The sequence below is a fragment of the Telmatherina bonti genome (assembly GCF_933228915.1).
Source record: "Telmatherina bonti genome assembly, chromosome: 1".
In the NCBI taxonomy this organism is placed as follows: domain Eukaryota; kingdom Metazoa; phylum Chordata; class Actinopteri; order Atheriniformes; family Telmatherinidae; genus Telmatherina; species Telmatherina bonti.
Window position 1 is genome coordinate 36,681,398 of NC_136619.1, and position 13,713 is coordinate 36,695,110.

The window sequence follows — 13,713 nt, forward strand, 5'->3', positions numbered from 1 at the left end:
ACTCAAGTGTGTTGGAACAGGGACACACAGAAAACCTGCAGAATTGAGGCCCTGAGGACCGGAGCTGGACACACCTAATCTAAAACATGCAGAACTTATATGCATATTTAAACCCATAAAATATTTCAGTCTCTTTCTTTGATTTGGTTCAGTCCTATCTTGCAGTAAGTTTGATTGTTAGATTGATTGTTTTTTATTAAAGACTCATCTTTTCTTATTTTTATTTATTTTTTTTACTCATTTGTTCTTTGTTTAGTCAAGTAAAACCACATCATGTGCACAGAAACACACACTGACATGCATGCTTGTCTTTGATGTGGAAGTTTGTGGTTATGAATCAGAAAGATCCAAAGGAAAACCATTTGTAATACCTGTAAGACAAAATAGAAACTGTAGCAAAACATTTACCAAAATGTCTGAGACAACAAAGTTAATCTGACTCAAAGCTGATCAAATTAAAGCTAGCTAGGCATTCGCAATGCTAAAGGTAAAGCTATGCACAATGCTAAAGGTAATGCTATGCACAATGCTAAAGGTAAAGCTATGCATAATGCTAAAGGTAATGCTATGCACAATGCTAAAGGTAAAGCTATGCACAATGCTAAAGGTAATGCTATGCACAATGCTAAAGGTAATGCTATGCACAATGCTAAAGGTAAAGCTATGCACAATGCTAAAGGTAAAGCTATGAAGGGAACAATTTGAAATTCTTGGTGCTGCATAAACCTCAGTTTTCTGTAAGTGGAGAAAGATGTCTTAGAGAACGGAGACAATACCTGGACCTACAAAGTATGCAACATTGAGATGAACATCATCCTAAAATGTTGCAGAACAAAACAGTTTATTTTTAATTTATTTATTTATTTGTCCATTTTGTCCAACATCACAGCAAAAAGAACGATTCCTTACTGTCCTGAAAAAAAAATCTTCAAGTAACCTGTTCCACTGCTAGATTTCAGAAGACAGAAACAGAAGTCAAAATAGTTTCACATATGGTTTCTTATGAACATATAACCATATTTGTTTTTCCTTTTTTTAATATATGACTATATGCATTCTATTTGTCAGTGTTTGGTGTCATGATGTGATGTTTTGTTTTCTCTTTACTTCCTGTTTTAGTTTGTAGTTTTCCTGGTTTAGTTCCCTGATGTCTAGTTTCCTGTTTTGTATATATATATATATATATATATATATATATATATATATATATATATATATATATATATATATATATATCATTGGATGATTGTGTGTGTTGGACCATATTTCCCTGGTGAGTTCTGCCTTCTGTTTATTCTGTGATTAAAACCTCTAGTTTTGCATCTCTTGCTCCCTTCTTTTTCTTTGGGTCCACATCACCTCCACCAGTTGTGACAATTAATACAATTTTTAGAGGGCATCTATGCTAATTGAATCTCAGGGTTTGACCCTTAAAAGAACCAAAAACATCAACTGGTTTGTCAAAGTTGACCCATATGGTGAAACTGTTAAATACATTATCAGGTAGAAGCTGTATTCAAAATTGTCAATTACACACAGAGTAACATCCAAAATAATGATTAAAAATCATTTTAAAAAGGTGCAGATGGTGTTGGGGGGGTACCTCATTTACATGTTAAAACTCTTAAAACATGTCACGTATATTAAATAAGTTTAAAGATATAAGAAAACACGTCTTACTTGTAAGAAAGAATACAACACTTTAATTCAACTGAGGGTCAAAGTCAAGACTAAATGTCTTGACTTCATCATGTTTAACTGTAGCTTATTTACAAGTGTAACTTCAGCTCCACCATAGAGCCATACTTACAGCTTTATTTAAAAAAAAAAAAAAAATTCAAACTGGAAACCAGAACAAACACTTCATGACTTGAGCTATAACAATAACATAGTTATTTTCATCTACACTGAAAATGTTTATCGTTGGAGAATGAATTCAACAATTTGAATTTTTTTTTTTTCACTTTTTTTTTTTTTCCCCAAGTGTTTGCAAAATTACATTTTTGTCAGTTTTACACAGGCGTGGATAGCTGAATAGAGAAATGTGATGTCTGTCTGTCAGATTTCATCCCACAGAAAGCTTTGTTGCATTCATTTGCTCTACAGGAAATTGAACAATCTTTAATTTTCTTTCATTGTTCACAAAGATGGTTTGTACGAGACACCATGGTGAGAGTAGAGATAAATACATCCAGCACCTTACAGTCTTTAGTGGTCAGAAACCTCCCCTACAAGATTTGTATAGAAGATGTACATAACTCTGTGTAAGACAGGGGTTGCCAGGTCCAGTCCTTGAGATCTACAATCCTGCTACTTTTAGATGCAATGCTTGTCCAACATACCTGAATCAAATGGCTGAATTTGCTCATTTGCGTGTCATTCTGCTCTGCAGAGGCCTGGTCGCGGGGCATTCATTTGATTCAGGTGTGTTGGAGAAGGGACGCTGTTAAAAGTTGCAGGATAGTAGCTCTTCAGAACTGGACTTGGATGGAGATTTCACATTTTGTTTTGGTTCAAGCATTATAAAGAATATTTACTTTATTCTTGTTTTCTGCCAACCTATCTCAGCAACAAAAATGGAGAAAAAAAAAAGCTGTATCTATTTTAGTCTGAACCACACAGATCGAGGCTACTTTTGCATCTTTGTGTGAAATATGTGTTTAAAGCGCAATCCCCACCCGGGAGGTGCTATCTTTATCAACTGCATCATATAACAACTTAAAATGCTATGCCTTTCACACATTTTGCTGTCAATATAGGATGGAGCTTCATGCATCATGTGACAGTCTGAATTGTCTTGCCTTCATATAAAGCCCACGTTTACCCTACAGACTGAAAGCTCTTTGTGTTTGCTTGACAGCAGTCTATTCTTCAAAGGTGGTGTGTTTTTTATTGAGATGTGCTTCAAAGAGATTAGTATAATACTTACAAAGAATATCTATTGATAGTGGGATTGTTCAAGCACAGTAAACAAACCGTAATGCCATTCAAAATGGCACTCTCCCTTTGCTGGGTTTGTCTCTGAAGAGGAAACATTTGTGATGATGGACAAAAACCATCGCTTTGTTGTTGCTCTCTTTCTCTCTCTTTCTCCTATTTGCTGTTTCCAACTTCCTCTCCCTGCCTTAGTGACAAATAACCCTTTCTACTTCCCACAGTTCAGCCAGGAAATATACCCCCCAAGCCCCCAATCCAATCAACACCGTGCAGAGCCATTGTGTCTCGCCACTCACCGTGAGCCCTAACATATATGCATCTTTTGCCTCAGTGGTCTTACGTGCTTAACCTCTATTTTCAATTTGGACTGGATGACTTGGGATTTTCAAATGGACTTTTGGCATGACTCAGTTTTCTAAAATGTAGAAATGCTTAGAAAGACCATGAACATGCACATTCAGTTTGATCTTTAATAAAATAAAAGAGCCTCTAAAAACTTACAGACTATGGGGGAGATGCAAATGTCCACTTTACTCATGTAAGCACTACCCTTAAAAGAAGAGTTCTCCTGGTTATGACCTGACTTTCTTTTTTCTTTGAAGAATTTATCCCATTCAGACATGGCATGAGACATAGTTTATTTAATAAAGTGGACTTTTGTATTAGATTAGATGACCAATTTGAATGATGCTGCACTGGCAGAGCCATAGCTCCGTCGTTTTAGCATGAATTACAATGCAGAGATGTTGACAAAAGCCATTTTGCAAGGTCACTTGTCACAAAGAATTTAAAGGAAGCTTAAAGTGATTGATTGACCTAGCAGATTTAGAAGATAAAGAAGTAGAAGCACACATTGCTTTCTGTTTGTGCTGTTAAACGACATCAAGATAATTAACTGATAGAAATTGACTTAACATTTGAAATTAAATTCTAAATATTTTCATAAGTCACAGCTTTTAATTAAGTACAAAAAGTTGAGAATCAGAATCATAGGTTTTTTTTCTTTTTAAATAAAATGAAAATTAATTATTAAGAAAAAATAATTAATCATTCCATCCTTCAACTTTGCAGATAACGGTTATTAGTAATTGAATGAAGAAAAAGAAATAACTACTGCTACTCCACAGACAGTTATAAATAGACTGCTTTACAAATGTGAGAAACAGTTTAGATCTTCCATGTGAACTCTGACAGGAAAGAGAAAGAATACATATCTTGAAGTTATTGTGCTATGTGGTCCTCCTGAAGGAGTGGAACAAGATTAAGGCTCCAACCAGCAAATTGAGCTGGCTTACTCCTGGTTCTTCCTACACTCGGTTTGATCCTCTTTGTAACATGAACAAACTCTAGTTTGTACTTGGCACTTGTTTCGTTCACCTCTCATCCACTTTGGGGAGACACTGCTGCCATTCATCGAGGGCAGTGTTAGTGTTCATCAGACGACCGATAATTCCTCCATTCTCCTATTCCTGTCCTTCTCATTTGATTTCCATCGGTGAGGTCTTGTTCCCTCGCTCTCTTCCACCAACCCCCTCACCCCCTACTTAATTAGCTTCAAAGCAGCCACTAAGAGGAAGTTGTGATAATGAAGGAAGGAGAAGGGAGATTCCAATTTGGAGTACTGCTAACCTTTCGGAGATGCATTATTTTATTCCTGATTCATCCTCCCAAGCCCACACGAGAAGTTTCAGTGTAAATGTGAAGCAGAATTAGACTTGAGGAGCAGAATTTGTTCTATTTAGTTTATTTCTGTATATCTATGCAAACACTGGAGCATGGGGTTTTTAATGAGAATTAAAACAGCTTAAAAATGACAAGCGTTTGATACTGTTGACGTTATTAGACAAAACTAAAACACAATAAAAATATCAAATAAGGTAGGTAAATGAAGGCTGGTGGATATATATCATTTAATGAACACCAAAATATATTCGGTGCAGATTCAAGACTTTTAAAATTCCTCTCTTATTTAAAATAATCCCTCCCCAAACAAGCAGAACAGATCAGCCACAGCTCCTATATTTATTTAAAGCACGCAGTGAATGGCTGATTGAAATACCTATGGGAGACAAGCTGATAAGAGGATTGATTGACAGATCAGGGGGTGTTGCAATAGGATGATTTATTTCTGAATGACTGCTACAGGGTTCACATTGAGGGATGTTAATGTCATTTTGCGCCTAATAAGCTAATGGATCCCAAATCCATTTTTTAGCTTGCATATGAGCTGGACACCATTACTCTAATGGTGATTCACAGAGCAAGAACAAGAGAATGGCAGTCAGTGTTATTTGAGTTTAAATCCAGTCTAACCTCAAACATGTGGGGGGGGGTGGATTATGACAGAGGATATGATGGATGCACGGTTGTCTTTCTGGTTAACTCTGCCTTGGTGTTAAGCATTTTTCTCAGAGGGATTAGATTGTATTAGTTGGAATTAAAGCAGTTTATTCTTGGTTGTGGATGAAACCTTAAGCTATTATTATATTGTTGTCATGGGACATATGTTTTAAAGGAGCCTTATGCATCTGTTAATTTTAAATACAAAAAAAAAGAGGGATATCATTTGTTAATTTTGGCTCGCTGAATTGATATGGCAATCGCTGACCCTCACTTTGGCAGAGACTTATCAACAGACCCTCAGTACGTAGTCCTGAAGCTTATCTCTGAGCATCCTGTGATTTTTAATCTCAGAAGTGTCTCAAAAAGTGCAGTAGATCTAAATTGAATGAAATATTTCTATTGAATACTTTGTTCTTTCCGTCCAAGGTGTACCTCGCCTCTCGCCCAAAGACTGATGGAATAGGCTCCAGCTCCTCCATGACCCTTATTCGGACTCAGCGGTATGGATAAGGAATGAATGAATAAATAAGACAAAATGAAAACACTTGAAAATCTGTAAAACTAGAAAACTGTCAATCAATCTTAACACGACCTTTGCCCTGCACATGCCCCATCATACATAAATGGATTACACAAAGAAGGGGTTCTACTCAAAACCAGCATTAGCAGCGTCATCTTGGTCACCTACCACACCACCATACACCTATTTTAGGTCCACTGACAGGAAACACCATATTACATACAGAACTTCACAGATTTTGAAGAACATCAAACATCTGAAACTAGCTCCAGGTGAAACCGCTGGTCCTTCAATATTTTGAATACTTTTCACCTGTATACTGATTTATACTGATTGGTGCTTCATGATCAGTGGGTGTTGTATCTGTTATCCTATGGTTGTTTAGGATTTCTTTTGGTGCTTTGTATGCCTGTGTTCTGAGAACTGTTATATTCTTTTTTGTCTTATTTCCTATTTTATTTTGTAGAACATGTTCCTTTGTTGCTTCAATTTAGTGTTCTGTTAACCTGGCTTCTGTTTCAGGCCATTACACCACCTGCCCCTCATATTCTCATTAGTTCCTTAGTATATACACCTCTTGTTCTCTGTTATTCTTGGTCAGATTCTTGTCATTGCTTTTGTGTTCTCTCCTTGTCCAAGTTTGTTTCCTTTTTGCAGGCTATTCAACTCAGTTTAACAAATTAAATGGATCCAACAGCCTATGAGGTTCTGCACAATGATTTATTAATTTGAGCCAGGTGTGTTGGAGCAGGAATACACTGAAAACCTTCAGGACTGTGGCCCTCGTAGGATTGAGTTGAATAGTCATGCTTTGGAATCTTCCTAAGTTTGTTTGGTTATTTTAAGCTTTTTCTTTTTTGGACCCAGTTCACCCTTTTGCAGCATCACCCTTTGTTCTAATAAATGTAACCTTCTGTCCTCTTGCTTCCTGCATCTTCAATCTTCATTGGATATGTTTTTCATCAATGCACTCTGAAAAGGTGGGCAAAGCCTTTGTCAAAATCCATACTCAAGAAACAAAAACATTCATGTCAGTGGACTCAGTAGTCTGGGGAGGATGCTGAAGACAAGAAGTTGCCTTTTTTGGAATGTGTGGTGAACACTGAGGAGGATGGAAATCTCAGCACTGAGGTTTTATGACAACCTACATACAGACACACAATATCTACTTTTGACTCACACCACCCACTGGAACACAAACTGTCCATCATCAGAGCCTTACACAATGGGGCTGAGAATGTTCCTATGGGGGAAAAGTGAAGGAAAACAACTAGCTCAAGGAAGAACTGGATATTCAAAGTGGGCGTTCATCAAATCAGCTGAGAAATCTCTGGGAAAAGACAAACAAAACAAACACTTGCCTCATACAAAACTGTCACTCTGTATGAGGCATGAGTGTCTGAGAAACTGAAAGATCAAACCCAACACAACTTTCAGAAACTAGCTCATCTAAAGGACAAAAAAATAAGTTGATTGTAGATAAGATAAGATAAGACTTTATTTATCTCACAGTGGAGAAAGTCACTGTTACATAGGCTCTCAGAAACAACAAGGAGGGTGCGAATAGTAATGAAAGGTGCAAACAAAGTAGATAGTGCAAATAGGTAGTAAATAATAAAAATAAAAACATAACTACAATCCACTACAAGTTAAAAAATCTAAAGAACAAGCAAAACGAGCAAGATACTATATACAATGCACATTAGAGATATGATATACAATATATATATAAAATACAATATATATTTATATATAAGATATATACATGTCTCTATACATACGAGATATATACATCTGCATCTGCACTATTTACACAGTGGAGTTGTACAGTCTAACAGCTGTGGGTATGAAGGACCTGCGGTAGCGCTCCTTCCTGCACTGAGGTTGTCTAAGTCGCCCACTGAAGGACAGTCTGGTGCAGTGGGTGAGAGCTGTTGTCCATGATGGATGTGAGTTTGGCCAACACCCTTCTCTCACCCACCTCCTCGAGTCCAGTGGGCAGCCCAGGACAGAGCTGGCCCTCCTGACCAGCTTGTTAAGTCACGGAGCGATCCATCAAGGACTGTATAGACCAAAAAACCATTCAATGGTCCACCTTCTTCTCCTGGACAACGAATACACATTTTGGACAGAAAAGATAGATGGATTTTAGACAGCCACCCAGATCAAACTGGGAAAGGCACCCCTGAACAGAGGAGGTGGCATCACGTGTCACCTTCCTAGCACCTTCCTTTCACAATTCATGTGTTGGACTTTTTGACCAAAAGCATTTCATTCAGGTTGGAAAAACAAGTGTCTTGAATGACCCACACACCAGTCAAGTGCGTTAGTGACACATGTGCAGCTTAACCAAGAAATAAAAGTCCTATTGCCTTTTTTTTCCCCAACTCTTAGGATTACACCGACCTGGATGACTAAGCATATGTACCAACATTTTGCTCCATGTACATGTTGCTCACAGCCACCCTCCTTGATAATATGCTTTATGTGGCCCATCCTCACTTGTCTCCTACTTTTGCATTCAGCTGTGTTACAACACAAGTTATGGTTTTTTTGCAGTGACAGATTTGACATGCACTAAGATCCTAAAGGGCTTACTAAAGCATGGCATGTTCAGACAAATGTAGGAGGAAATAAAATAACTTGGGATAAAGAAAAAAAAATAGAAATGAATTTGGTTGTTTGCCTTCTTGCATGTATCTTATGAATTCATTTTCTGTTTCAGGAATTTTCAAATATATCAAACCTCATCCTTGCCTTGTTTTGCCACATAATTAGCTGCTGAGATACTAAAGTTAAATGTGCCGCTTTCTTCATCTGCTTTCTGTTTTTGCTTTCAATGCCTCTCTTTATTTCAATTGCTTCAACTTTTATGTCTACTGAGTAGTGTTTCTCCTTACTTAACATTGTCTGGTGTGCCTCATCTTTAATTATTCCATGCACATTGAAACATTAATGTGAAATCATGGTATATAAGCCCTGATTTACATACATACTTACACATACACAAATACACACACACACACACACACACACACACACACATGCAGTATCCTAGCTGTTCCTAGGACTGCGCTTTTTCTGGACGGAGATGTCTGATGTCTCACCAGGTATCTGTTGGAGCCACTTCTCCAGTGTGGGGGACACGGACCCCAGTGCTCCGATCACTATGGGTACTACTGTTGCGTTCACCCTCCAGGCCTTCTCCGGTTCTTCCTTGAGGCCTTGGTTCTTCTCCAGTTTCTCATGCTCCCTTTTTCCTGATATTTCCATCATTGGGGATGGATATATCGATCACTACAGCTTTCCTCTGCTGCTTATCCATGATCACTATGTCCGGTTGGTTGGCAACCACCATTTTTTCTGTTTGAATCTGGAAGTCCCAGAGGATGTTAGCCCTCTTATTCTTCAACCCTTTGGGGGGAGTTTCCCACTGGCATTTAGGGGTCTCCAGTCCATATTCTGTACAGATGTTCCTGTACACTATGCCGGCTACTTGGTTATGATGCTCCATGTATCCTTGCCTGCTAGTATCTTGCACCCTATTGTGCAGTGCTGGATTGTTTCAGGGGCTCCTTTTTATAGTCTGTACCTGGGATGCTGCCTGGTCTGGTAGATCTGGGCCTCCAGATCACCTGAAGTGGCCAGTGGTACATCCCATGCAGGGGTTTTTCCTCCCATGATCGTTCGTTCCTCCATCTCATGTTCCTCCAGACTCCATTGTCTGAGACATTCACTAAGTGCTTCATCCCTTGGTACCCTCTTCCTGATGTATTTGTGGCCTTGATGCTCACTAGTCCCCGGCCCTCTTTTTTGCGCTTAGTGTATAGTCACTGGACACTGGACTGTGTTGTGGAGAGGGTGTGAAGAATCCTCCATCATCTTCATCAGCGTGTGCAGCATTCTTCTATGGACAATCAGCTCCAGCGGCTCCAGAGTTACTCCTCGCACAGAACCAGCTTTCTTGATTAGTTTGTTGATTCTCTTCAAGTCTCTGGTTCTGATGCTACTACCCCAGCAGATGGCTGCAAAGCTGACTGCACTCTCCACAACAGACTTATATGTGTGTGGTCAGAAAAAATTATGGTAAAAAATAAAAGAATTTAGTCTTTGATGTCTTAACTTTGCATGATTTTTGCTGTAATGGCTGTTTTACCAGCACTTATTGAGCTGGACTCCTTTTTTATGGAGAGCCTTTTCTTTCTGTATGGATATAACATGCAAAAATTGGAAGGCAATCTACAGTTTTGCCAAAGCAAAATGTGATTATGATATGATTGATCCCTAGATGAATTTTAACTATGGCCATGACTTTGAAATTGTTGGTTCTTTCTCTTATTTCAAAGCTCCTTCAAACAATACTCAATCCTTCAAACAATATTTCGAAGTGGCACACAAGTGACGGGTGCTGGCTCCACAATGCCGTTGGCTCTAGTAGTTCAGTTTGGTTTAAATCAATTTCATCTGTTTATTCATTTTTAACAAAAGCCAGCTGGGATTCAAAAGTCCTCTCTAAATATTATTCATGAAAATTAAACATTCCAGTTAGTTCCAAATAACTTGAGTCTCATTTAGCAGACTGTTGGTCCTCTCATGAAATGTATGTCAATTAACTTTTCCCAAAACATTTATGATGATTGTAACTGAAGTTGCACCTTATTGGGTGCAATGGTTTATGGTCTTCCTCAAATTAATGACCTTTGCTGAGGCAGAGGTTGTGGTTTTGGCTGTGTCAGACTGGAGGGATCTGGACTCAATTTTCAACAGATATCAGGAACAAAATAAGTGATGAAGTAACAAGTGATGAGATTTTTGTGCACCAGATGACTGGATTTTTCACTATACAGTCTCAGGGATGATTCTGTCACTAGAACTTCTAACTCATAAATAATGCCCACAATCACTGGAAAAAAATATAATAAAAATTACAATGTCTTATTAAATGTATTTGCTCTGAGTGGCTTTAGTTCAGTGATGCAGTGAGCATTAATCCTCAAAGAGCTTTGCCTTATCAGGGTAGGTACAACTTTCAAGTTTAATCCCATTAACAAAATCTGGCGATGGCTGCCCCCCCCCCCCCCCCCCCCCCCGCCCCTTATCAGATACCATCTTTTGTTTATGGAAAGAAAACAAATGTTGAACTTGCAATCATCTGTAAGGTGTAAGCAAGCAAGTCCGTAGCATAATGGTGCTTTAGTGAGGATTTACACACACACACACACACACACACACACTCACAGAGAAGAGAGGTCATTTATGTTACAATTATATAGAAACAGTATTATCTTATTTGTATCTGTTTTTTTAAAAATGTCAATACGAATTAAAAAGTCAATAAAACGCCCAGTCGTGCTACTTTCATTGATATTCTTCCATGGTATAATGGGATTAAAATGGATTACCAAAACCAAAGCTATCAGTGTGCCCATTATTCATTAATTTCATAAAGATTGAAAGTGATCATCCTGTTAACCATGGTTCACAGGGGTTGAGATAAAATTGAAGAATGCTATGGGATATGGTTGTTAATAAATTATAGTGTCTGTGAGACTGAAACTGATTATTTGAACGCAGCAAGTCAATATATGGGTCCAGGTAGTGCAGATGCTTCATAACTGGTTGTAAAGCAAAGGTTAGCCAAGATTTTGCCATACATTTCACTTAAGATTGTTACTAAATTCCAGTCCCTATCCACTGTGAACTTTATCAGACTTTCTAATGTCAAACTGTAACAATTTGGGTAAAAGTTTAACTCTTTTTATTAATGGAAGGAGGGCAGACTGTTTAAAAGCAGTATTTTAAGAAAACACACAATTATTATTATTGAAAAAAATTTTAAAGAATTTTTTTTTTAAATTGCCCAAGTTTAATTTGTTTTGGTGGATAGGTCTCAGACAGGATTGAAATTATAGATTACATTTTTTTTTTTTTTTTTTAAAAAGTCAAATGCAGGTCTATAGACCAGAACTCTTGCTTCAATCCACCAGAATCCCTTCATCTTCCTGATGCAAAGTTGTTGGTTGTTTGTGAAGCAAACACACACACACACACACACACACACACACACACACACACACACACACAAGGCTGGAGTTTCTGCTCTTTGTCTCATAGCTGATGTGTCAACTTTGAGGGGAGTCTTACCAACAATCTCAAAGCCTCTTACTGTACACTTATGATGAATTATTGGAACAACAACCGGTTGTATAAGTAGGAAGAAGATGGCATGCTTTAGTGTCAAGGTTTCTGGTTTGTGGTTTTATCTTCTTCTAGTTTGGTTTTCTTATTTTTCAGTTTTCTGCCTTGTGTGTTCAGTTTTGCTTTCTGCTCTCTGTCATTAGCTCACCTTGTTTCATTTAGCTCACCCACTCCACCTGTGTCTTGTTAGTGTTCTTCAGCAGGGGAGGTTGTTGCTATGAGCCATGAGGGCAAGCGCTCAGGGTGCAATTTGTGAAAAAGCACACCAAGTATGGGAGGGAAATCTATCTTTCATGTACCTTTGGTTAGGCTACTCTTATTTTGCTGAAAGTGGTAAATATGAAATAAACTGATTGTTGGAGTTTTTCTCATTCCAACAACATGTAAAACCTACATCACATTGATTCAAGAGGGATGCAGATTTTATCAGTGACCGAGTTCTCATGGGTTGAGTCAAGTGAAAAATGATAAAGGTGTGCACAATGCTGTCATGTCATCTCTCTGCGTATTAAGCATCCAGTGAAACAGATGCCACAGCCTAATATAAATTAATGTGTCTATTAGTCTCTTGCTAATAGTAGCCAAGCAGCAACATTGGCCATGTTGTCATTACCCACACATTCATTTTATTGTTAAGCCCTGATGAAGGCTATGTGGTCAATAAATATTGTCTTTATTTTATTAGTTCCACCATGAACAAGCTGTTTACATTAAAACTTAATGACAGAAAAAGAATACCATGGTCCCATTCTATCTATATGCAGATGTCTAATGTACATTAATATTTTGTAAACTATACTTTGTCATACAGCTTTTTGAATTATTTGGAAGTGTGTCATGTCATCTTAACTACTCTGGTATGCATTTTGAAAGTTTATTGTGGTGCAAATGGAGGTGTTTGCCCAGGGTATAAAACAAGCTGGGTCCACCATTGTTCTTCAGTGTATTTATACCCCTTAGTGTCAGTTCTTCTTTGCTGTTCATAGTAACTTAGTTCTTGTCAGTATTTCTGCACTGCATCTGCCTCCTGAACCTGCATTTTGGTTGGTCCTCACCATCACGCACCCTGACTTTAGTTGGTGTTTGTTGTAAAACTATAGCTGGTAAATCTGAGGACTTATTATTTATTATTGTTATGCTAATTATTATTTAATCTGATTAGCATAACGTGGGGGTTATTGTCTGGGACAAGACGTCAGGAACATATCACTCCTGTACTGTCCTCCCTTCATTGGCTTCCTGTTGCTTTTAGAATTCAATTTAAACTTTTGTTGTTTGTTTTTAAATCTCTGCACAACTTGGCTCCTTCTTACTTGAGTAAATTGCTTACTTTGCACAACCGAGGCAGATCTCTGAGATCAGCTGATCAGCTCCTCTTGCATCGTCCCAGGTCCAGATTAAAGACACAAGGAGACGGAGCCTTTTCTACGGCAGGGCCAAAACTTTGAAACAATCTCCCTTTGCACATACGAGCTGTGACGTCTGTTGACAGTTTTAAGTTTTTGCTTAAAACATATTTCTTTGCACAAGCGTGATTCAGCTCAGGCTAACAGAGACTCTTTATTAACTTAAGTCCAAATTGTTTATTGATTTTTAAATTCGTGGTTACAATAGTGTATTACTGTATTGTTTTCTGTGTGTGTCCTTTTATATTGTTCAGCACTTTGGGAGCAGTGTTACAGTTTGGAAATGTGCTATATAAATAAAGTTGAACA